The sequence below is a fragment of the Manis javanica genome, chromosome 16 (assembly GCF_040802235.1).
Source record: "Manis javanica isolate MJ-LG chromosome 16, MJ_LKY, whole genome shotgun sequence".
NCBI classification, from domain to species: domain Eukaryota; kingdom Metazoa; phylum Chordata; class Mammalia; order Pholidota; family Manidae; genus Manis; species Manis javanica.
The window spans coordinates 31929691-31953838 of NC_133171.1; the positions used below are offsets into that span (position 1 = coordinate 31929691).

General features: G+C 38.8%; 1 long non-coding RNA gene across 2 annotated transcripts in view; it reads left to right on the top strand.

The window, feature by feature from the left end:
- The window catches only part of LOC140846705 (uncharacterized), a 111729-nt gene extending 88308 nt beyond the window's left edge, over positions 1-23421 (top strand). For both annotated transcript variants that reach the window (XR_012126099.1, XR_012126098.1), the window contains one exon: positions 18811-23421. This is a non-coding gene — a long non-coding RNA (uncharacterized lncRNA). The remainder of the gene's footprint in view (positions 1-18810) is intronic.
- Positions 23422-24148: the final 727 nt, after the last annotated feature.

The following is a 24148-nucleotide window of genomic DNA, read 5'->3' on the forward strand; positions in this document are numbered from 1 at the left end:
GAACTGTTTTTCATGCTCTGTATGATTTTTTTCCCAAATATTTCAAATTAGCACATTAAAAGGTTGAGAATCTGTGTGGAGACACTTTAAATTGTGAAGGCTGATCAGGAACAGCCTATGTGCCCTCCTGTAATCTGCCGCTGCTTATACATTTAGTTCTCTATACCTGGGGTGAGGAAAATCCAGGTCTGCAGCAGAACAATGGCCATGACATTTATTATCTTGGGAAGAAAAAAAAAGGAAAAGAAGTAACTGGAAAAAGGAAAGGCTGATAAATCCCCAAATGTCAGTCTTTGCTTAGCTTTGGGCCCCTCATCCAAATAGGAAAGGGCAGTGTCCCAACCTGTGAAAGATGGAAAAACAGGGCATGTGGTTCCATGAGCTAGTTCATGCTGTAGTTATTCAGAAAGTCAAGGTGACGGCTGGCTCTGGATTTATACTTAACAAAGGAGAATTTACAATCAGTACCTTTATGCAGCCTGTGGTTACCTGGGATACACTCCCAGCACATGCATAAAAGATAGCACTTCGTGTGAGTGTGTGCGTGAAGGTGGTGGAGTGGTGGGAGGAGGTTGTGGGTTGAATAGTTCTAATATCAATTTTACAGCATCTTTTTATGACTAGAATTGCTTCTCTGGGGCTTAGCAACTCCCTGTTGGATCAGTTTAAATTTAATTTGTATTAGAATTGCAGAATTCAGATGGGGAAACCAAGTCCCTATGAAGCATAAAAAATTGAGTGCGAGGGAGTTAATGTGTCTCATGAAACACAATGTAAAACAACCACTCTTTGTACTGGTCATGTGAACTGGCTCTGAACTGTGGTCTTTACCCTTGCAATAAAAAATGTTTTAAGCTGAAATTTAAAATTTTGAATACTTATAGATTCACATGCAGTTGTAAGGAATAATACAGAGAGATCTTGTATAATCCTTTACTAAGTTTTCCCTAATTGTAACATCTTGCAAAACTGTAGTACACCTCACAACAAAGATAGTGACATGAGAACAGAACATTTTTCTGTTACCAGCACAATCCCTCACGTTGCCTTTTATACCCACATCTACTTCCCTCCTACCCCCACCTCCTCTTTAACCTCTGATAACTACTAATCTATTCTCCATCTCTATAATTTTATCATTTCAAGAATGTTATATAAATGGAATCAGTACGTAACCTTTTAAGACTGGCTTTTTTCCTCTACTAAATAGTATCATCTGGAGATTTATCCAAGTTGTAGAATGTAGCAAAGGTCCATATGTCTTTATTACAGAATGGCATTCCATGATATGGAGATATATCACAGTTCGTTTAATCACTTATCCAGTGACAGATATGTGGGTTGTTTCCAATTTTTGGCTATTATGAATAAAGCTGCTATAAGCATTCATGTATAGGCGTTTGTGTGAACATAAGTCTTGATTTCTCTGGGATAAATGCCTTAGAGTGCAATTGCTAGGTCGTGTAGTAATTGCATGTTTAGCTTTTTAAGAAACTGCCAATCTGCTTTCCAGAGTGGCTGTACCAATTTATATTCCCATCAGCAATTTCACGAGTAATCCAATTTCTCCACATCTTTGCTAATATTTAGTGTCACCATTTTTTATTGTAGCCATTCTGAGAGCTGTTCCTCGTAGTAATACCTCATTGTGATTTTCATTTGCTAATTGCTGATTGCTAATTATGTTGAGCGTCCTTTTATGTGCTTATAGCCAGCAGTAAAATGGCTCTTCCTATCTTCTGCCAGTTTTCTAATTGGATTGTGTATTTTTTTACTGATGAGTTTTGAGAATTGTTTTTTTTTTTGGATATTAGTCGTCTGCTGGATATGTGGTCTATCTACAAATATTGGCTCCTAGCTTTCTTTTTTTGCACTGTGTATGTCTGGTTTGAGTATCCGGGGAATGCTCGCTTTATGAAATGACCTGGGAAGCGCTCCTTGCTGTGTGCTCTGCAGGAGACGCACACACTCGGTGTTACTTCTTCAAACATTTGGTAGAATTCTGCAGGGAAGCCACCTGGCTTGGATGTTTCTTTTCTGAGCATTTTAAAATTATGAATTCAATTTCTTTAATAGTTATAAGGGCATTCACATGATCCTTTTCATATTGGGTGAGTTACGGTCATTTGTGGGCTTTTTTTTTTTTTCTGAGGAATTGGTCTATTTCATATTTCATCTAAGTTTTCAAATTTAGGTGTGTAGAGCTGTTCCTACTGATGCCTATTATCCTTTTGGTGTCCTCAGGGTCTGTAGTGATATCCCCTGTCAACCTAAAAAAAGAGGTAAACTGAGACAAGCCCAAACTTGTCAAAAAGGTAAGTTTTTTTGGAAGAGCAATTCAGGCCATGCACACTGTAGCAGACTAAAGGGGAGTGCACTGAGAGCTTGGGGTAGGCGTTATTTTTAGGCAGGGAATGTAAAGAGGGAAGCGTTCCATTGGAGTTTGTTAAAATATAAAACAAACAGAGACTGGCTTTGAAAATTCCCCGAGCAGACAAAACCAGTCCAGTCATACATATAAAGCTCAATTCAATTTATTCTGTGAGATCAACAAACCTAGGTCATTTCTTATTGATGCCTTTGGAAGCCATGAGCAAAAATTCCCAAGGTTGATAGGCTATAAACCCCAACCAACTCCCCATCATTTAAGAAAATTCCAATATTATTAGTTTTCTATAAATCAGTCATCTATGGGAAATCAGTCTCTCAGTCCTAAAAAATTCAGTGTCAGGTAATTTTATTATTTCTGACATCTTTTTCTCCTTCAGTTTGAGGTCTCCCTTGTTCTTGGTATGACGAATGATGTTTGATAGAAACTTGGACATTTTGAGTGTTGTGGTATGAGACCCTGGATCTTATTTAAACCTTCTGTTCTAGCTGGCATTCTCTGACATCACACCCGCAGGGGGAGGGAGACACCACCCTGCCTCTGCCAGGTGGCTGTGGGAGTTCCGGCTCCCAGCAAGACCTCCAGTGATCCCTCCCTCCCGGGGAGGCTGCCCTGCGTGTTGCAGGGGGCTGAGCGGCCACGTGCTGCAGTAGTTCATCTGACCTCAAAGCCCACTGGTTAGGAACTACCGTAATTGTTGGAAATAGTTCAAATTAGCAAGAAATAAATTGAATGTGTCTGACAGTTATAAAAATGAGTACTTGATCAAGAAGTTAAGGCACATGTAAAGCAACCTGAAAAAGCCTGAGAAGACTAATCAGATAACATTTAACAGACATTAATGTATATAGGGGAAGATTATGTCAGTCTGAAGAGACATTTAATATCATTTGTCAGATATAGCTACCTTAAGTATTTAATATTGTTCATGATATTATAAAAGACTTTTTAAAGAATTCCGGTTCCTTATTATTTATTGCAAGTATATAGAAATACAATAGATTCTTTGTATGTTGATCATATATTCTGAAATCTTGCTAAACTCACATATTAGTTCTAGAATATTCTTTGTGGATTCTATATATTACCGATTTCTTCTTGGATAAGATTTGGTAAGTTGCATTTTTAAAGGAAATTGTCCATTTTATCCAAGTTATCCAACTTATGGGCATTAATTTATTCATAGGTGTATTAATTATTGATTGCTATGTAACACATTACCACACACACACATTTATTATCCTACAGGTTCTGGGGATTGGAAGCCTGGGTCCTTTGCTGGGTCCTCTATTTGGGGTCTTTGGAGGCTGCAGTCAAGGTTAGACCAGGACTGGGTTCAACTGCTTGGCCAGGAAAGGGTTTGCTTCCAGATTGTCGGCAGAATTCATTTCCGTGTGGTGGCAGGGATTCATGGAAGCTTGTTTCTTGAAAACCAGCAATGAAGAAAGAAAGATGAGTGAGACAGCCACAATACGAACACTTATGTCATCCCATCCACATAGTCATGTACATCCCACAGTTCTCACCGCATTCCATTGATTAGAAACATGTCTTGTTTATACACAGGAGAAGGGGATTATACAAGGTCAGGGGCATCACGATGTGGGGGTGATGGGGGACATCTTAAAGTCTTCCCAGCACAATAACATCCCCCACAATATCTGTAGGATTGATGTTGATGTCACCTCTCTCATCCCAGATATTGCTGATTTGTGTTTTCTTGCTTTTTCTCCAATCAGACTGGCTGGAGTTTTATCATTTTTATTGATCTTCCCTATGAATCAGCTTTTGGTGTCATTGTTTTCCCGATTGTTTTCTGTTTTCTATTTAATCAATTTATGCTTTGATCTTTATTATTGCCTTTTTATGCTTATTTTGGATTTCATTTGATCTTTCAATTTTCTAGTTTCTTAAGGTGAAAGCTGAGGTCATTATTTTGAGACCTTTATTCTTTTTAAATTTAGGTATTTAGTACTATTAATTTCCCCCTAAATTCTTATTCTATGTCATCTCATAGATTTTTGTATATAGTGTACTTCCTCTTGACTTTTCCTGCCTCATAAGTAGTCTGCACCACTGACTTTAATATTGTATTCACATGACCTCAGCCCAACACCCCCAAGTACTTCATAGCTACCAGCCCATAAAGGCAAACTTTTATTTAAGGTATAATACCTAGGGAAATTTTTCTGAGACTTCCTTGACCTTAACATCCATTTTTATTACCTGTGTTAATCAGGGTTCTCTAAAGAAACAGAACCAATAAGGCACACACACACACACACACACACACACACACACACACACACACACGGATGGTATATACACACATACACACACACACAGAACTAATAGGATGCAAACTAATAGGATGTATAAATCCTAATAGACCAGTCCTAATAGGGTGCTTTTGTCTGTAAATCCTGTGACTCCTAATAGGCAGAGAGTACAAGCAACCCTGGGTTTGTGCCTATGTATGATCAGGACATTGTTATAAAATAATTTATTGAGTTTACTTGTGCCAGCTTGGTATAAACATCCAATTATATTTACAAATTTACTGTACATTTGGATGATGGCTTCTATCAAATATTTATTAATATTGAATTTGTATTTTATTCCACATAATATTAATTTTTGGGGACTGGATGACCGATAATGCCAGTTTAATAGAATCTCCATATGAAAGACCCCAAGATACAATGTCATTCCCTAAAAAATGGAAATGCACATGCATTTATAACATTTACAGAAAGTATACTTTAAGAACAAGTCATGGATCTGTTCATGTGGAGCGGCTGACTGTACCTCCTCTTATATCAAGCTGGGAGGATGTCTGTGGTCTGGCGAGGGGCGTGCTCATTGAATGTCTTGGATGTCTACTTTGTTCACCTTTTGGTAGGGCCTTCACTGTATTTCTTCTCTCTTTGTTCCTCCCCACTCCTGGAATTCTGAACAAGTTTACAGCTTAGAAGTACATGTTTTCTCTCTCTGCTAACAGTGCACCTGCCCAATAGGCTTGATGCCCAGGACTCCTGATGCTGTGAAACAGGATTTTATCACTTTTCAGGCTTGAAGCTGAGGACTCTTTAGTAAAATCAATCCAAATGTTTTTTGTCATTATTGATTTGTTGCATGGATCTGGTTTGATTAACATATATTTAGCACCTTCTGTATGTCAGGCACCTGGCAAGATGCTGGATATTAAGAAATAAACATCACAGGATAATTTTTAGAATAAATATGAAATCTCCATCAAATTATGTAGTACATTAATAGAGATTGAGAACAAGAAAGTCCTGGAGATAATTAAGTAATTACAAGTTTTATGTTGGGGGATGAAACCAGTATTTTAGGGGTAAATACTTAAAACATCAATATCATGGGTTTCTTGAAAGAACATGTTGCTGTGTGTCCTGTGTCCACCATGCCCAGGGTCCTCTTCTAAGTCAAGTTTCCATGTCCATAGCCTTATTTTATGAAAAATATCCATAAGTGTTTCTATGCTCATTGGACCATTATGTTTTTGCATTATATGACTCTTGGTCTTCTGGTCCAGTTGATTTAGCTAAAGAGTTTAATCCTTGAACCAAGAAAGAGAGCTAAAGCCCTGGCCATGAGCCATGGTCAGCCTGTCACTAAACTTTACTCAATAAGGGTGGTCAATATTGGGCTGTGAGTAGTCCACAAAGCAGATCTCTCTTTGGAATTTTTAGAGGAAAACTTTAGAAGAGAGAAGAGAAGCTAACAGGCCCATTGAGGCTTCAGAAGTCATGAGGCATTATAAGCCTTATGATAGACACCCTGAGGTGGAGAGAGAACAAACGGAGAGGTTACAAATAGAAGACAAGATGGAGAAGCAGAGATTAAGGTCGGCCTACTCACAAGGATGGAGTCCTCTTCACAGAAAGCAACAGAAATATACTACTGAACACCTTTCTGCAGGTATTGCTGTTGGACATAAGACTGCTGTCAGCTGCCTAAGGATATTGTTCTCCTGAATGAACTACGGCTCCAGCTGAGTACAACCTCTTGGTCAATTCTTGGTCTCTACTACCCTTGTGTATCTTTAAAACCATGCCAACTAAGATAACTTGAAAATGTCATGGCTTTTTGAAATCCAAATAAGATTGACCACTATGAGCATCTATATATTATAAATAAATTATGTAACAGGAAATACATCTCTATTACTATGTTTTTAAAAAATGATATATACAATAACCGCAAAGAAGTCTTACCTGTATAAATATCTTTTCTATTAGTGATATTTGAGATCTGACAATATTTATTGCTATTTGTCTATTTAGAATAAATATGAAATCTCCATCAATATCAATTGAGGTTATTAATTTATTTCAGATTACCTCAAATCCAAAGAGAAAGTAAAAGTAGTGTATATTCTCCAACTAACATTGTTAACTTTCAAGTAATTGAAAGTGAGTGGAGTGAATTAAGAAAGTTAAAGGAGGGCTCTCTTGTCCCCTCCTGGCATGAGCCGGGAGCTCCTTCCTCTCACTTTATTTCTAAATAAAAGCCTCTCCCTTGCTCTCCTACCTTGGGTGTTTGCTAAATTCATTCTTCAACTCTGCAAACAAGAACCTAGGCATCATCTTTGGGGGCTCATCCAGGATAACTTCGGAGGGGAGTATCGGCATCCAAGCCTGCCTTTTGCTTTCACTGTCCTTATAGAAGGAAACCGTCTATGACCCACAACATCAGGCGCTCATCAGCCACTTAAATGGGACTAGCCTGGCTGCTGATCTCCAAGGGAGCCCGGAAAGTCTCCTGAGTGGAGGCAAGGACTCCCCTTCAGAGGCCTCTCCTTGGATGCGAGGGACTGAGGAAGGCCGTGGGCACCTGCGAGAGTCCAGGCTGAGCCTGCACTTCAGCGGCTTCTCAAAGGCCCGCATGTCTGGAATCAGGCCCCGACAGCCCAACTGGATGTCTGTGAGGAGCATCTCTCTGTCTGTCTCTGACTTCCAACCTGCTTCTTCAGGCCGCCCTGGTCTCTGAGTGAGGCAGGGGGTGTTCCTAACTCTCTCCTAACTTCATCAGTTTCATGGAACCTGGTGCTCACCACCGCAAGGTAGGCGATCTATGCTTCACTCTTATTCCTGACTTAATGCTGTACTCTTTACAATAACCCAGCCCACCTTGAAGGCAGGGCAGGTGGTACAAGTCCACACCCTAAGCCCTCAATTCCCCAAAATCCTCTACTGCCTATAAATCCCCTAGACAACGCACCACCCCGGGCTCTCTTGTCCCCTCCTGGCGTGAGCCAGGAGCTCTTTCCTCTCACTTTATTTCTAAATAAAAGCCTCTACCTGGCTCTTCTCCAAAAAAGAAGAAAGTTAAAGGGTATTATCTAAGCTCATTCAATTCAGATTTTCTTTTCCTTTTTGGAATAAAGTTGATATACAGAATTATGTTGGGTTTAGATGTACAATATGGGACTCGATAATTATATATACTACTAGATGCCTGCCACATTAAGTGTAGTGCCTCCTGTTACCACACCAAGATATTACAGTGTTATTGGTTATATTCTATGTGTTGTGATTCCATTCCTATGACTAATTTATTTTACAATTTGTAGTTTGTGTCTCTTTATTCCCTTCACTTATTTTACCCATCCCTCCACCTACCTCCCTATGGTAACCAACAGTCTGTTGTCCATATTTATGGGTCTCTTTCTTTTTTTGTTTGTTTGCTTTGTTTTTCAGAATCCACATATAAGTGAAATCATATGGTATTTGTCTTTCTCTGCCTGGCCTATTTCACTTAACATAATATCCTCTAGATCCATCCAGGCTGTTGCAAATGGCAAGATTTCCTTCTTTTTTATGGCAAGTATCCACCGTGTATTTGTCCTGCATCTTCTTTATCCATTCATCTATTAATGGACACTAAGGTTGCATCCATGTCTTTGCTATTGTAAATAATGCCATAATGAACATAGGTGTGCATATATCTTTTTGAATTAGTGATTTTGTTTTCTTTAGGTAATTTCCAAGAAGTGGGTCTGTGTTCCCAGAAGTGGGTCATATAACATTGCTGGGTCATATGCTATTACTATTTTCAGTTTTTTGAGGAACATCCATATTGTTTTCCACATGGCTGGACCAATTTACATTCCCACCAATAGTGTTTTCTCCACATCCTCGTCAACACTTATTATTTCTTGTCTTCTGGATAGCAGCCATTCAGACTGCTGTGAGGTGATGCCTCATTGTGGTTTTGATTTGCATTTCCCTGATAAGTAGTGATGTTGAGCATCTTTTCATGTATCTGTTGGCCATCTTCAGAAAATGCTTCTTCAGAAAAATATCTATTCAGGTCCTCTGCCCATTTTTGAATTGTATTATTTGTTTTTTTTTTGGTGTCAAGTTGTAAGAGTTCTTATATATTTTGGATATTAGCCCCTTATCAGATATATCATTTCCAATATATTCTCCCATACTGTAGGTTTGTTTCTGTTCTGCTGTTGGTATCCTTTGCTGTGCAAAAGCTTTTTAGTTTGATGTAGTCCCACTTGTTTATTTTTACTTTTGTTCTCCTTGCCTGTCATGATACAGCCATAAAGAAATTTCTCATGTTGATGTTCATGAAATCCTTGCCCATGTTTTCTTCTGAGAGTTTTACGGTTTCATGTCTCACGTTTAGGCATTCAGTCCATTTAGAGTTTAATCTCATGTATGGTATAAGACAGTGATCTAGTTTCATTTTCTTTCCTGTAGCTGTCCAATTTTCCCAACACTATTCATGGAAGAGACTGTCTTTTCCTCATTGTGTGTTCATGGCTCTTTTGTCATATTTAATTGACCATATTTATATATGTGAGTTTATATCTGGGCTCTATTCTGTTCCATTGATATATAGCTCTGTTCTTATGCCAGCACCATACTGTTTTAATCACTGTAGATTTGTAGGATACTTGAAGTCAGGGAGGGTGATAACCTCCGCTTTGCTCTTTCTCAAGATCACTTTGGCTCTTCAGGGTCTTTTGTGGTTGCATATAAATTTTAAGATCATTTGTTCTAATTCATTGATAAGTTATTGTCATTTTGAAAAGGATTGCACTGAATCAGTAAATTGCTTTGGGCAGGTTGGCCATTTGGACAATATTAATTCTTCCCATCCATGAGCACAATTCTGTCAATAAAACAAATTCAATTTGTCAGTAACAATTTATTCACTGTAGTTAAAAATGTATAACTGATATTGATGCGGCAACTTTGGCAATAAATCATGTACTTTAAGGAGATAACACTTAATCCAAATTTCTTTCTCTTTTCAATGATTCTAAATCTAGACATTTTTAGGTTTTAAGGTTTTCTGCTTCTTTTTAAAAAAACACCACTTGCAGCAAACTCACTCAGGAACTCAAAAAATAATACATAAGCAAAGTCTAAAGAGGCTTATTCACAAAGAAGGAGCCCAAATCCCTGAGCTATAGAATTATTCTTTATCTTTATGCAGCTGCTGTGACCCTTAGGGTCTCTCCTCTCCCTCTTCCTGCAGTGTCCCTCCTAAGCATTCACAGAAGCTACTCCTCTTTCAGGCTAGATTAATTTCAACCTAGAAAAATTTCTCACTTTTTTTGGGGAGAAGGGAGATATAAGTATGAGCTAAACTTCAAAGCATGTGCTTATCATTAATACAGTTTATTTCCAGAAAGCACTGACCAAATTATTTTTCTTTATTGCCAAAAATCATTTTATAATAATTACATTTTATGATCTTTGACAATTTATTTCTGTATGTGCCACCTTTGAGGATTCCTGTATGGGAATAATAGCACTGACATAATCGTTTCCATTAGTAAAGGTAAATTCACCAAATACTGTTGCTTGTTCACTGGTTTACATACTTACTATTGAAATGCAACTGTGTAATAGTTTCATAGCACCAAGTAGCAGCCAAGAGTTCTGTATACAAATAAGATTTGGGGGAGCCACAAAGAATCATTGTTCAAAACACAAGCCATGGTCTCATGAAGGTCAAACCACATGGTTCACTGACAGTTTCCTATTCCTTTCTCTCCCCCCACTATTCATAGTGTGTTGATTTTGCAACAGGGTCAAAGGTAGAAACAGGAAAAGCCAATGGGCTGTTTTTGTCAGTAAGGCTGATAGGTTCCAAATTTAGTGTATGTTACAATTGCTTGTTTAAAAATGAACCCAGAAATGTAGGAAGATAGGAACTGAATTAGAGCCCATATCCTTCTCTTCTCTGAAATTGTTAAGTAATGTTCTTTTCTATTAGTAACAAAATATGAGACTAGTACTAGAAAAGGTTTTTAAATTTAAATTTAAATTTTTTGTGATTCTTTCTTACAGATCTGCTATTTATCCTAGCTCTTCCACTTACTATGTGACTTTATTTTAGGCAATTAATCTCTGTGATTCAGTTTCCTCCTTTGTAAAGTGGGCACAATAATGTTACATTTAATTACTTACAGGGCGGTTCTAGAAATTAAATGATTTGACACTTGTTAAGGGCTACGTCTTTCCCATCCCTTCCTCCTCCTCTTTTTCTTCTTCATACTATTTGTATTTCATCGTTGTAGACTAAGCCAAAGTTACTACTTCTTGTGTGAATTAAACTTAAACATGTGCATCCCAAGATGGCTTTTTAGTAAATTTACATGCTTGGTACCAAGGCTAAGAACATTTATTTTGCGTTTAACTCATTGCCTTATGCCACTCAATGATCTGATGATCTTTTGGTCTGTTAGAACCACAGTAGACTGCCCACAAGGTCTCCCTTATTTTTCCAAAGGCATTGTGAGCCAGTCTTTCTTTATTATTTATCTCGAGCTCTAGGACCTGCATTAATTTGTTAGGGTTGTCCTAGCAAAGTACCACACACTGGGTGGCTTGTATCAGAAATCTATTTCCTAACAGTTAGGCAGACCAGAAGTCTGAGATCAGGAAGACAGCAGGGTTGGTTTCTTCGGAGGCCCCTCTCCTTAGGGTAGACGGCTGTCTTCTGCCTGTGTCTTTACGTGATCTTCCGGTTGTACATGTCTGTGCCTTAGTTTCCTCTTCTTATAAGGATGCTAGTCAACCTAAATGACCTCATTTTAGCTTCATTACTGCTTTAAAGACTGTATGCCAGTACAGTCACACTCTGAGATATTGGGGGTTTGGGTTTCACTATATGAATTTTGAAGGGACATAATTTAGTTTATAATAGGACTTTACATTTCTTACTAAGAAGCTAATAGCTTACTTTTCTGACCAACTTCCTAGGTTGTGAAATTTCTTAAAATATTTTCTTACCTTTGTAATTTACCACCCAGAAGAGTCATTTTTGAATTATGAAATTATACTCTGTATGCCTCTTCTATTTTTAAAATTATTCACAAAAATTAATTTCAGTGCTGGTCTCTGTGGCATCTCCTGCATTGGTTGTATTTCTCTATTTCCTATGCTCTAGGCATTTCTTTATCCATGATAAAATATTATCTGTGACTGTAGTCCAATAATGATTTATTTTTAAGATAATTTCTGATTGCAAGGTCTCAAAGTCCCTATTTATCTATTAATTTATCCTTTAAAGAATCCTAGTAGACAACTGTGATATCCCTTATAGAAACCACATTACCTTTCTGCCAACACAGTACTCTCATTAAATATTTATTGAGTCAGGGAAAGGGACTGGATTCTCTTGCTGAACTTCATGGCTGGATTTATAGTCAAGGTATCATTTAGCACCAAGACTATTAAAATTGAATTGTTAGGGATGCAGAATTTTCAAGAATGACATTTAGGTTAACTGCGTATGGCTAGAAACATAGAAATCAATACCTCACAAAAAGTGGATGCAAAAAGCAGGAAAGGAGATTGGAAATATGTAAGCAGTATTGCCAAAACATGGTCAGGAAATTAGATAAGGAGAATCCACCAAAAAAAAACAACGCCCCACCACCACCAAAAAAGAGCAAACCAAAAAACCCCTCTGGAAGCTACAGATCCTCATTCCCAAAGGACACATTAGGGTACACGTTTGTCAGCTAAACTACAACAAGGAGAAAGACTACCTGAGGACACATCTTCTCTACTTAATTTTGGGCTTGTAGATAGGTGCCATGTGTCCAGCCCTTCCATTTCACCAAGGCTCTACCAGAGAGTCTTTTTAAAAGATTCCATCAAACTTCCAACTAGAGAGGTAGGAGTCCATAATTCCAAGGTGCCTCTTAATAAATATAAATCCTTAAACTTCTGGCTGTTTGTAAAATTGATTAGAAACTTTATGTATTTCCGTAATTTCATCTTTTAATTCTTTCAAAACTGCTGAGTGAATACAATCTGGTCCGACATATACATATTCATTTATTCATTTACTTATTTATTGTGTAGACTAGTGAAGATATCAGAGTATTTAGTGTCAGAAGACTCATGTTGAAACTTCAGACTCTCTGCCTCTGTGAGTGTCAGCCCTTCAGCAGTTTGCCGTTGTATATAAGGAGGGCATAGCACAGTTGTGTGTGGGGGTAGGTTGGCCGTATCCTCTGAAATGTAGGTTAATATTGTTCTGAATTTGCCTACATTTTGGAACTGGTTTTAGACTTCATTACAAGTAGATGGATTCAGGGTTATAACTCCCTTGTAAGAAGGATTAAAAAAATATCTGTAGGGCACTATTGAGAGTCAAATGCTGGAGAAACTAATTATAGATAACAAGTTAAAAGGTTATAGAGACAAGTTGGAGGCAAAGCTTAAGAGCAAAGAATTTGGAATTAGTTGGAAATGGAATAAGACTAAGGACTGGTCAGGAACACAAGAGGAAAATCTGGAGTAATTGGTGACACAGCCTTGGTTTGTCAATACTAAACATTAGTCAGGTGATTCTATAATAGGATGATTTTGGCTATAATGTATTGACTATATAATGTTTAAAAATAAAATCAGGAAAATACATTTCTCATGTAAACTTGGAGGTAGAGTGATACAGGTTAAAGTAATTCAGTGATTCATGGCATTATCAGGTAAATAGGTTTGGTTCGCTTTTTTTATTTCCTGGTCTGCCGTTTTCATCGTATGAACCTGTTATCAGATGGTGTCTTGCCAATGGGTTTCAGCCCCAGACAAGTTCACTATGGATTCAGTGAGAATGAAAAAAATGACAGTGGAACGTTCTTGGGTGAAAGGGTTTATACCCAACTTTATTTCCACGGTGGCAAGTCAGTCACTAGAATCCCATCCACTCAGAGCGAGTCTGCACGCAGCAAGCCGGTCTCTGTCTCTGGGCCTCTCGGCCCCCACAGCCGTCTTAGTCTTTGTCCTCTGCACTGCCACCACTCCAGCCTCTGCTCTGCTCTCCTGCAGCCTTACAGCTGTGCAACAGCCGGTAACACTGGGCAGAACTCTTTATATAGAGTCAGTAACACATATTGCCCACACGTGTGTAGTGAGAGGGCCAACCAGGGCCAGGTGAGGATTCGGGCCACGGGAGCCTTTACTTTCTCCTCAGGTGGCTACAGGAGTTCCCATGTTCATATCCAGATATGAAAGCATAAGTGACAGAAAGGGTTCTTATATCATTTGTTTGAAGTTGTATTAGATTGCAAGGGCTGCCATAAGAAAATACCAGAAGTTGAATGGCTTTAACAATAGAAATGTGTTTTTTCAGAGTTCTGGACTCTGGCTGTCCACAGTCAAGGTGTCGGCAGGTTGGTTTCTCCTGAGGCTTCTGTCTCTGGCTTGCAGGTGACCTGACCGCCTTTGCGCTGTGTCCTCATGTAATCTTTTTCCCTGTGCAGGTGCATCCCTCGTGTCTCTCTGTGTTCCAAATTTCCACTTATTAAAGGGACACCTGATTGGATTAGGGCCCATGCATGTGACCTCATTTAACCTTAATCACCCCTTTAAAAGCCCCGTCTCTAGCTACAGTCACATTCTGAGGTATTGGGGGTTAGAATTTCAACACTTGAATTTTGGGAGGACACAATTCAGCGCATAACAATGGTGGAAAACCTTCCCAAAAGGTTCTCTTATATACTCTCCCCTCATGTCTGTCTCCTTAGTGTGGCCATCCTTAAACCAATCCCTGGCCAAAGAAATGGGATCATAATTACTAGCATAGGCCTATTAGGTTCTAACCTTGGCACTGAGAATGGGGTAAGGCTCCTTGGTTCATGTGGTGGGAAGAGGTAAACACCACATGAATTCAAGGCCCTTCAATCAAAGCAGCAGCTGGAGAAGACTGTTAGCAAGGCAGCCAGTTTGTGTCCACAACAATCACGGGCTTGTGGTTTATGGGTGGTTTAGGCTGGTCTAAAGGGTTAGAGGCAGAGAAGACTTTGAATAAGCTGTGAATAGGGGAGACTAGGAAATAAAGCAAGGTATTTGGGTGCCCTTTAGAATGTTGTGTTAGAGAAGCCAGTGTATGATAAGAGATACCCAGAAATAAAATGAGGTGAGTTTGGAAGAGTGACTCAAGAATTAGTTATACAACTCCTGACTTTACATATAGGTGGTATACTGCACCCTAAGTGAGTTATTTACCTCCTTAGAGCTTTATTTCTTTATTTGTAAAATGGAGTTGGTAAAATTAATTATTTCACTGATTTGGAGGATTGAATAAGATAACTTAGGTGAAAGGAGTTATTAAACTATAAAGTATTCCATCTGTAGGGAAGTTGGGATTCCTAAGGCCAGGATCCTCATTGAACTTAAACCACCTGATGATGTGACTGACCTGTTGCTAGGCTACCGCTTCCACACCCATAGGCAATAAGCTATTATTGCGCTATACAGAGAGTTCAGCCCAGTGCTCTGGGCGTAGGCGGAGACGCTAGTGCTCGACCTACCGCCGGAGAACAAGCCGAGTAATAAAACCTTTCACCTCAAGAACGTTTTGCTGTCAGTTTCTTTGGTCATATTGAATCCATAGCAAACTTACCTGGGTCTGAAACCCACTGGCAAGACACCACAGATACTAGAAGTTATTATGATGTACCATATTTATTCTAATGACCTATAATATTTATTCTAGTGACCAACACTTATGACCTTTCTATGTCCAGCACAGTTTAAGAAAAGAACTCAGTTCAGCAAAGATTTAGCAGAATTATAATGTCATGTATTTCATTTTTATTCATGAGGGCATAATTTGTACATAATCATCAGATAACGTGGGATATCCGGATAAAAAAAGTCCTTTCCAAAATGTCTACCTCTAAGTACTAGTCTAGTCTGTTCTGGTGTATACCTATTCCTGGTGAATATGCAGTTGTCACCCTGGGTGTGTGTGTGTGTGTGTGTGTGTGTATGTGTGTGTGTGTGTGTGTGTGTGTGTGTGTGTGTGTGTGTGTGTATGTGTGTGACAGAGAGAGAGATATGTTCCTTTTTCTGGGTATGGATGAGTTGGTTGATTCCCCTTCTGTCTTTGAGGAAAGGAGTTTTAAAAATCGCTTTCAAAGTTACTGAACATTTTAATTCTAAGGCAAACGAAAACAGCAAAGCTAAGCAATCTTTCAAATTTGAAATACATATGCCTATAGCTATTTTATTAACAGAATGTGGCTGTTACACCAACTCATGAAGATCATTGACTCAATCTCTTCTTTTTGAGTGCTAATGATAATGAAGTTGATTTTTACACCCCTTTAACTGTTGAAACCTAACAGAAGATGATGACTGTAATTCTTATGTGTACCTGTATGTTGTGCAGTTATATCTTAGCTTGGGTTCCCCAGGAAGCAGAGCTTGAGACAAAAGCTTGTTTTCAGACAGTTTATTGAGGAGTATGAGCCTAGGGACCTATGGCGGAGGATAGATGGAACAAAGCAGGAAAGGAGGGAGATGCAAAATGAGACTGTATTGTCAAGTGGCTATCTCTCCACACAGCTAGCTGCTCAGTCACTTCAGCCATTTACAGCATGTCTTAGGAGTATCCTTCTGACATAGGATCTGTTTGACCTGCTTTTGGTCAAATGATTAGCCTTTCCCTTCTGGGTAGCACAAGGCATGGGTGCAAAGCATGTTTCATCCCACACGGTGGGGCTCAACAGAGAACAGAAGGTGAGAGTCTCCTGGGACTGGCCCATGGCAAGGTCACTTACATTGGCATGCTTGAAAGTTCATAGACTGATTGCTTCATCCATGGGTAGAATGGAAGACAGGTGAGGTGAAGAGAGTTTAAAAGGTTGCATAAGGCACAATACACTCTGGGTATGGGAGTGTGTGTATGCAAATACTTTTGGATAACTAAACTTTTACTGTCAAATCAATATTATTTCTGGTAAGTATTTATGGTACTTACATAAATATTTTATAAGATAATATTTATAAAATATTTTATTTATGTAAGTAGAAACACAAAGGTACAGAGGTATTTTATGTGTACATTTAGAAGTATGATGCTTTCCACAGTATGGTTGGCATTCTATATATTTTAAAATACTTATCTACCCAATTTAATAGATTTTGCAGAGAAACACAATATTCATGGGTCCCCTTTTATGCTTTCCTTGTATTTTCCTTGAAAATTAAGAGAAACAGTAATGATTGAAAAAAAATGGCATTTAGGGGATTATCTATTTTTAAGTTACCAGACGATTTATTATTTGTGCTGGTAGGTCTATCATGAGTGTGAAACTATGGTATGATATTTAACTAAGAACTGTCACATAGTGAGGGAGGAACATCTCTGGAATAGAAGCAATATTATCCAAAGATATTTAATATAATTCAGTTTTTCTTTTTTTTTTTTTTGAGAGGATATCTCTCATATTTATTGATCAGATAGTTGTTAACAACAATAAAATTCTGTACTGGGGACTCAATGCACAATCATTAGTCAACCCCAAGCCTAATTCTCAACAGTTTCCAATCTTCTAAAGCATAACAAACAAGTTCTTACATGGTGAACAAGGTCTTACATAGTGAATAAGTTCTTACATGGTGAACAGTACAAGGGCAGTCATATCACAGAAACTTTCGGTTTTGATCACGCATCATGAACTATAAACAATCAGGTCAAATATGATTATTTGTTTGATTTTTATACTTGATTTATATGTGAATCCCACATTTCTCCCTTATTATTATTATTATTATTATTATTATTATTATTATTATTATTACTATTATTATTTTAAATGAAATGCTGAAGTGGTAGGAAGATACAAGATAAAGGTAGAAAACAGTTTTTCTTTTTTAATCATTAAGGTCACTCAAGGATACAAATGCTAGTAATTAAGGAGTCCTAAAAAAAAATTTTAATTGGGTTAAATATGCCCAAAGTCAATAAAAAGCACTGTGGAGTTGCTGAAAGAATATGTCATTGGTGGCCTTCATGATCAGTATAGACTTCTTGTAAATTGTGTTAAATGAATACACACACATACACATGCACACACGTGTTACAAGAAGTCTCCGCAGCTATATAAGAGCTAGCTATTATTACTGTACATTTTATTTATGTTACATAGCAATCATATGGTCTTTCTTTGAAAATATTGCTACTGGTTTCCACTAAAGTTACAAGAAAACCTGGATCATAGATAAAAAGATTTTGATTCAGATTTTTTAGGTTGATACATGAAACAAAATATGCAAACATTCATTTGTGCAGAAATGTACACATTAGTTTTGGGGAGATTAAATAGGTAACTCATTTAAGGTACTCCTCACTTAGCTTCTACATTATTTTAATAATAATAAGTAACATAATATATTTGAAACATTTTTAAAGGGTCAAGAGAATGCTGAGTCTGGAAATGAATTAAGAAAAAAAGAGAAGAATAATATTTTAGGAAGTGGGTAGAAAATTCTCTCATATAAGTGAGGTGATTCCCTCATTAACAATATTGCCAAAGATATTAATAATAATAACTAACTTTTTTGAATATATCCTATGTTCTAGGTATAATCATCACTTTCTGTTTAATCTATTAATGTCTCATTTCATCCTCAGAAGCAAATGAGGAGAACGTTGTATTATTCCCATTTTGCTTAGAGGGTTAAATAACTTTCCTAAGTCACACAATAAGTAAAACAGCAATGATGAGATTCAGACCCAAGCAGTCGAGAACCTATATTCTAAAACACTGCGTAATGCTCGCCCCACAATATGTGATTCCTTATTCCATAGCCCCTACTTTATACCAGATTATCTTGCCCATGTCCCACTCCTGCTTTCTAATTGTGCCTGAATTTTCCTGGGTATTGTCTCTCTAACCATTCATACATTTCTCAGGGGCAGGGAAGAAATTTTCTTTTCTTTTTTTTTCCCCCAAGTACTTATTACTAAGGGCAGACCACAGAGCATTTCTGAAAAGACACCCTTGGGGCTCAGCAGAGAGCAATGCAAAGAACAAACACCCAAGAGTCCTATGTAAAGATGAAGAAACATCAGAAATATTCTCCATCCTTACTTCTCCCAATCAATACTTTCTATTTGTTCAGTGCCAGCTTATGAAGAGCGAAGATCGTCTTGATGAAGAACAAGCCCTCTGGCTACTAATGCTGATGTCCAGAAAGACCATGATGCCTGGATTTGATATTCTGCATGATAACTCTAATAGACTCAAGAAAATCACAATGAATACACTCAGCCATTTCCGGACTTCTAAAAAACATTCATCCATTGCATTTCTCTTTAATTTCTTTCCTAATTATCTGACTGCCTCTTACCTGAGCCCAGTAGAATTTTAAATATGAGAAAGGAACTGTTAGAGAATAGGCAAAAATGAAGGGGAATGCGGATAAAGTGAAGATTCCTGTGGCCAGTGTCTTGCCAATGAGTTTCAGCCCTGGGCAAGTTTGCTATGAATTCAGTGTGACCAAAGAAATTGACAGCAAAACTCTCTTTGGGGTGAAAGAGTTTATTACCCGGCTTGTTCTCCAGCGGCAGGTCACACACTAGCATCTCTGCCTCTGCCCAGAGCACTGGGCCGAGCGAACTCTCTATATAGCACAATAATAGCTTTTTGCCTAAAGGTGTGGAAGTGGTAGCCTGGCAACAGGCCAGTCACATCAGGTGGTTTAAGTTCAGTGAGGATCCTGGCCATAGGAATCCCAACTTCCCCACAGCCAGGATTTTCACCTGGCCCTGGTTGGCTAGCTCACTACACACGTTTGGCAAATATATTGCTACTGACTCTATATAAAGAGCTCCGCCCAGTGCTCTGTGTGGCATCATGGCACAGCAGCAAGGCTGCAGGAGAGGAGAGCAGAGGCTGAGTGGTGGCAGCACCGAGGACAGAGACTGAGATGGCTGCCGGGATAGAGAGACCCAGAGGCAGAAACTGGTTGGCTGCATGCAGACTCGCTCTGAGTGGACGGGATTCTAGTGATTGACCTGCCATCGTGGGAATAAACCTTTTCACCCCAAGAACATTGTACTGTCATTTCTTTGGTCACATTGAATCCATAATGAACTTGTCAAAGGCTAAAACCCATTGGCAAGACAGGGAAAATGGGAAGTTGGTATTTTATTTTGTATTTTCCCCCATCAACTCATCTACTTTCAGCATTTGAATCAGTTTTAGCTGAAACAAGATCTCTGGGTGAATAACTTTTATTAAAACATACAAGGTGCATTTTAACAATGGCGTGCTCACAAATGGCTGCTATTTCTACCCAAACTTTTCTAATCTGGAACAGACTGCTCTCATTTGAGAAAATTATTTGGAGTGCAAAGGATACTTCAAAAATAATCAGACAGTTATGTATTCAGTCTCCTTGAGACTATAGCAATCAAATTTTAAATTAATCTTCCTTTTACATGGAAGAAAAATACTTCTAAAGGAACAGCCTGTCTTCATCTGGCTTATAGTAAATGTTTGCCACTTACTGTTCAGGAGCCAGTTGGATTTTTTAATCTTTGGCAATAGATGCTAACGTTAGTATCTTTGATGAATTATGGCAGGAGAACAGGGAGAGAGCAACATCAGGAGGGGGCACGAGGCCCTGCAAGCAGGCAGTGGAGTGGAGATGGGAGATCATTAACTATCACCTGCAGGTCCTGAAGGTAAACGTTCAGCAGCCTTCCAGTTGTGCCTCGCTGCCTCCCTCTCTGCCTTTTGCCCTGATTCTCCAACCTCAGCTTTGGTGAGTTTGTTTAATCATTCATTCAGCAAACATGCATTAAGAACTTACCCTGTGGCTGGTCCTATTCTCCATGTTAGGAATATACAGGTGGTCAATGCAGGCTTGGTGTCTGTCTACACTTGTTTACAGCCCAAAGGAACACAAGGAGAACTAAGTAGGGCATTGCTTTATGGTGTGATAAGTACAGGGGAAATTAAAGTTGCTAGAGAAAGAACATCTAATGCAGACGGAGAAGGCCAAAAAAAAAAAAAAGTTTTCTGGGGAAGTGAAGGTCTGGCTGAGGAAAGGAGGAAGAAGTTAGACAAATGAAGAACTGAAAATGCAATCTAGAGCAGCATTTGCACAGGGTCAGAGGTACGCATGTTTGAGAAACTTGAAATTCAGTTTGGCTGCAGCCTGAAGGATAAGGAAAACAGCAGCAAAAGATGAAATGAAAATGGTAGCAAGTGAAGATTAGCTAGGTCACACTCAAGTAACAGGAATGCCCAGCTATGGGTGGTTGGACACAGCAATAATTATTTCTTACTTGAGATTCGTATCCAGTGTGAGCTGGAGGAAAGCCGCTAGCGGTGGGGTGCACACAGCCACGTAGGGATCTTGGCTGATAGAAATTCACCGTTCGCTGCCACACCAGGAACATCTGGTTCTTGGTCACCTCAGCAGGCAAAGGGACATCTGGATGTCTTTTATATATGGCAGCCTAGGACATCCCCCACTTCTTACTGACTAGCACTAGTTACACGTCTCCCCGTCCCCAACAGCAGGGACCTGCAAATGTCGGGGAGCAGACGGAGTGTTCCACGTGAGCCGCTCCTGATGGGGCCTGCCATCGATGGCCTCTGTGACCATATGTAAGTAGTTTGTGCTTCATTTGGAGAGCAGTGAGGAACCAATGAAGAATATCAAGCAGGATAACCAAAGGACCAGATTTTTATCTCTTTTTATAGCACAGCAGGGTTTTCTGCCCATGGGCCCTTCCTCGTCTTGCGTCGCCTCCAGCTGGGTAGGGTTCATTCCGATAGAGCCATGGAAGTGATGCTGCAGAGAAAGGAATGGTTAAGAGCAACAGAATGAGTGATTGTCACCCACCCTCACCTCCACCATCCCTCAGTTAAAAACCCATGGTGCTTCGAGAGCTTCACAGCGTAAATGCCCTGGTCAGGGCTAGGCGCCTCCTCATGAAGGAGCAAGCTTGGGGAAGACGGCTCAGCCAGGTGCGGAGAGGCCCCAACATGGGTTGGGAAATAGAACCAAGGGAAGGAGGAGCCATGCATCCTGAGCTCTGCATTTGAGGAGAAACCAGTTATGGGCACGTCCTGTCCTTTCCCGTAGGCACAAACCTTAACAGACACCCAGTGCCACCAGATCTGTTAAACAAGGGCCTTTGCTCGGCCTCCAGAGTTGGTCACAGCTCCATCTAGGGGTGAATGCTTGCATATGTGAGGGGAAAAAAGGAGAAAGAATGGATGGATGGGCAGTCATGTCCTTGCTTTATCTACATTGCCAGTAAAACCACCCTTTCAGTATTTCTCCACGACTGATGTTCAGAGAGGTTTGCATGATGAGAGTATATGAACATATTACCGCAGGTCCTCTCTGCCTCCTTCTGTCTGGGCTGTTGGTCAATATCAAGATAATTATAAGAAGCTCTTCAGAAGCTTTTTTAAAATATAGAGTCCTTAGTCATGCACTCAATTTACTGCATCAAATTCTCAGAATAGGATCCATGAATCTTTTTTTTTTTAATTTTGGAAAATGTTGCTCTAGTTGATGTTGGAGCACTCTGCCATGAAATTATTTTCTATCTAAAGATCTATGTGACTTTTTAGTCACTTGCCATTTTTTCTCATTATTTAAATGTGGGCATCTCAACTCATTGCTCTCAAGAGTTTTCAAAAAGCTAGAGACTTTATCTTTCTACTGTTGAATTTCTGTGTCACATTGCACATTGGTAGGTGCTAAGCAGACATCTCGAAACTACAGAACAGAGAGTTGTAAAACTAAACTGGGGTGGTATTCTGTGTGGATATGAGTCTGCAGACACATATCATGAGGAAAGAAACAGCATTCCTTCTTAGGCACAAAACTATTTTTACATTCAAGCAGTTTTCTTTGATAGACAGCGTCGTAAGCATTATCAAGCTAAATCTGCCGTGTTTGACAGGTAAAGTCTTCTGTGATTGGCTTGAGAAGATTCGCTTTCTAGACGCATTTTTCTCGGCCCTCAGGCAAGTTATGGAGGGAGCATTTCTGTCATGTTGTGAGTTGGCCCATAAGGTGAAATTGTGTGTCATTGCTGCATCAAGATGAAAACTTGTTGTCTTCTCTTTCTTCCTAAGTACGTGTGCCCTGTATCCTCATTCTAGATGTCATGAGTTGTATTTGCCTTTCAGATGTGTATTTCCTACAGGTTTAAATGTTTTCAGTAACTTTGTGTCAACACAGAAACCTTATTGGGAATTGTATCTCCCTTTGCAGAAGGAAAGTATAGGAAATTCTTTTTCAGTTGAAAGAGCCAACGCCAGTAGCTATTGAAAATGATGTTTATTAAACCTACGTAATCACATTGAAACTTCCTAATATAATATTTTTTTTCCAATCTAAAGATAGTATATGCTCAGTGCTAAAAAGTAGAGAAAATAAAAATAAAAGAAATCAGAATATATTTTAATGGAAACTAGTAGCAAATTTTCAAAGAAAGATCATATGATTGCTATATGATAATCTAAATATAAATGTACAGTAATAATAACTATCTCATATAGTTGTTGCCAAGACTTCTTGTCACACATATATGTGTGTGTGTATTCATTTGATACAATTTACAGAAAGTCTACACTGGTCATGAGGACCACCAGCAGTGTATTCTTTTAGCCACTCCACAGTGCTTTTTATGGACTTTGGGCACATTTAGCCCAATTAAAATTTTTTTTCTGAAACTCCTCCATTACTAGCATTTGTATCCTTGAATGACCTTAATGATTAAAAAAATAAAAACTGAATTATTATTTCTCAGTAACATGTCGCCTTATCACCCCAGAAAATCAACAATTACAGTCAACCATAATAGAGCCACTCAACCCAAGCAGAGCTCCCATGTTAAGATGTATTTATGCCAATGTGTCATATAGTCTTCCCAGAGAGATGAGGTTTTCCTAACATTTTATTACAAGCAACTTTTCTTCCTCACTTCCTTCCATTCTTAAGTTCCTTCATTACAAGATCATACATTTGTGCAACAATATTTCTTTAAATAAGGGATTGAGAAGTCAAGGAGGGACACACAAGATGCCCAAACCATGTGTAGGTTTTGTAGTCAGAGATGCTGTCATAGATTAAATAAGGGAAAGGGGCCATGGAGCCAAGGAATGTAGGCAGTTTCCAGAAGCTGGAAAATGTGAAGGAAAGGATTCTCCGCCAGAATCTCCAGAAGAATTCAGCCCTGTGGATTCATTTTGGACTTCTGACTTCCCGATATATAAGATAATAAATTTACGTTGTTTTAAGCCACTAAGTGTAGAATTTGTTATAGCAGCAATGGGAAACTGATACAGATACTAAATTGGAGAATCGTCATTTGGTTAAATCTGGTGTCCCACTCTGACTATTCTGACTAAACTAAGTCCCTGAGTCTAAGGTGCATGTTCTCATCATGTTAATATCTTGGAAAATGTGATGCATCTTAAAATCA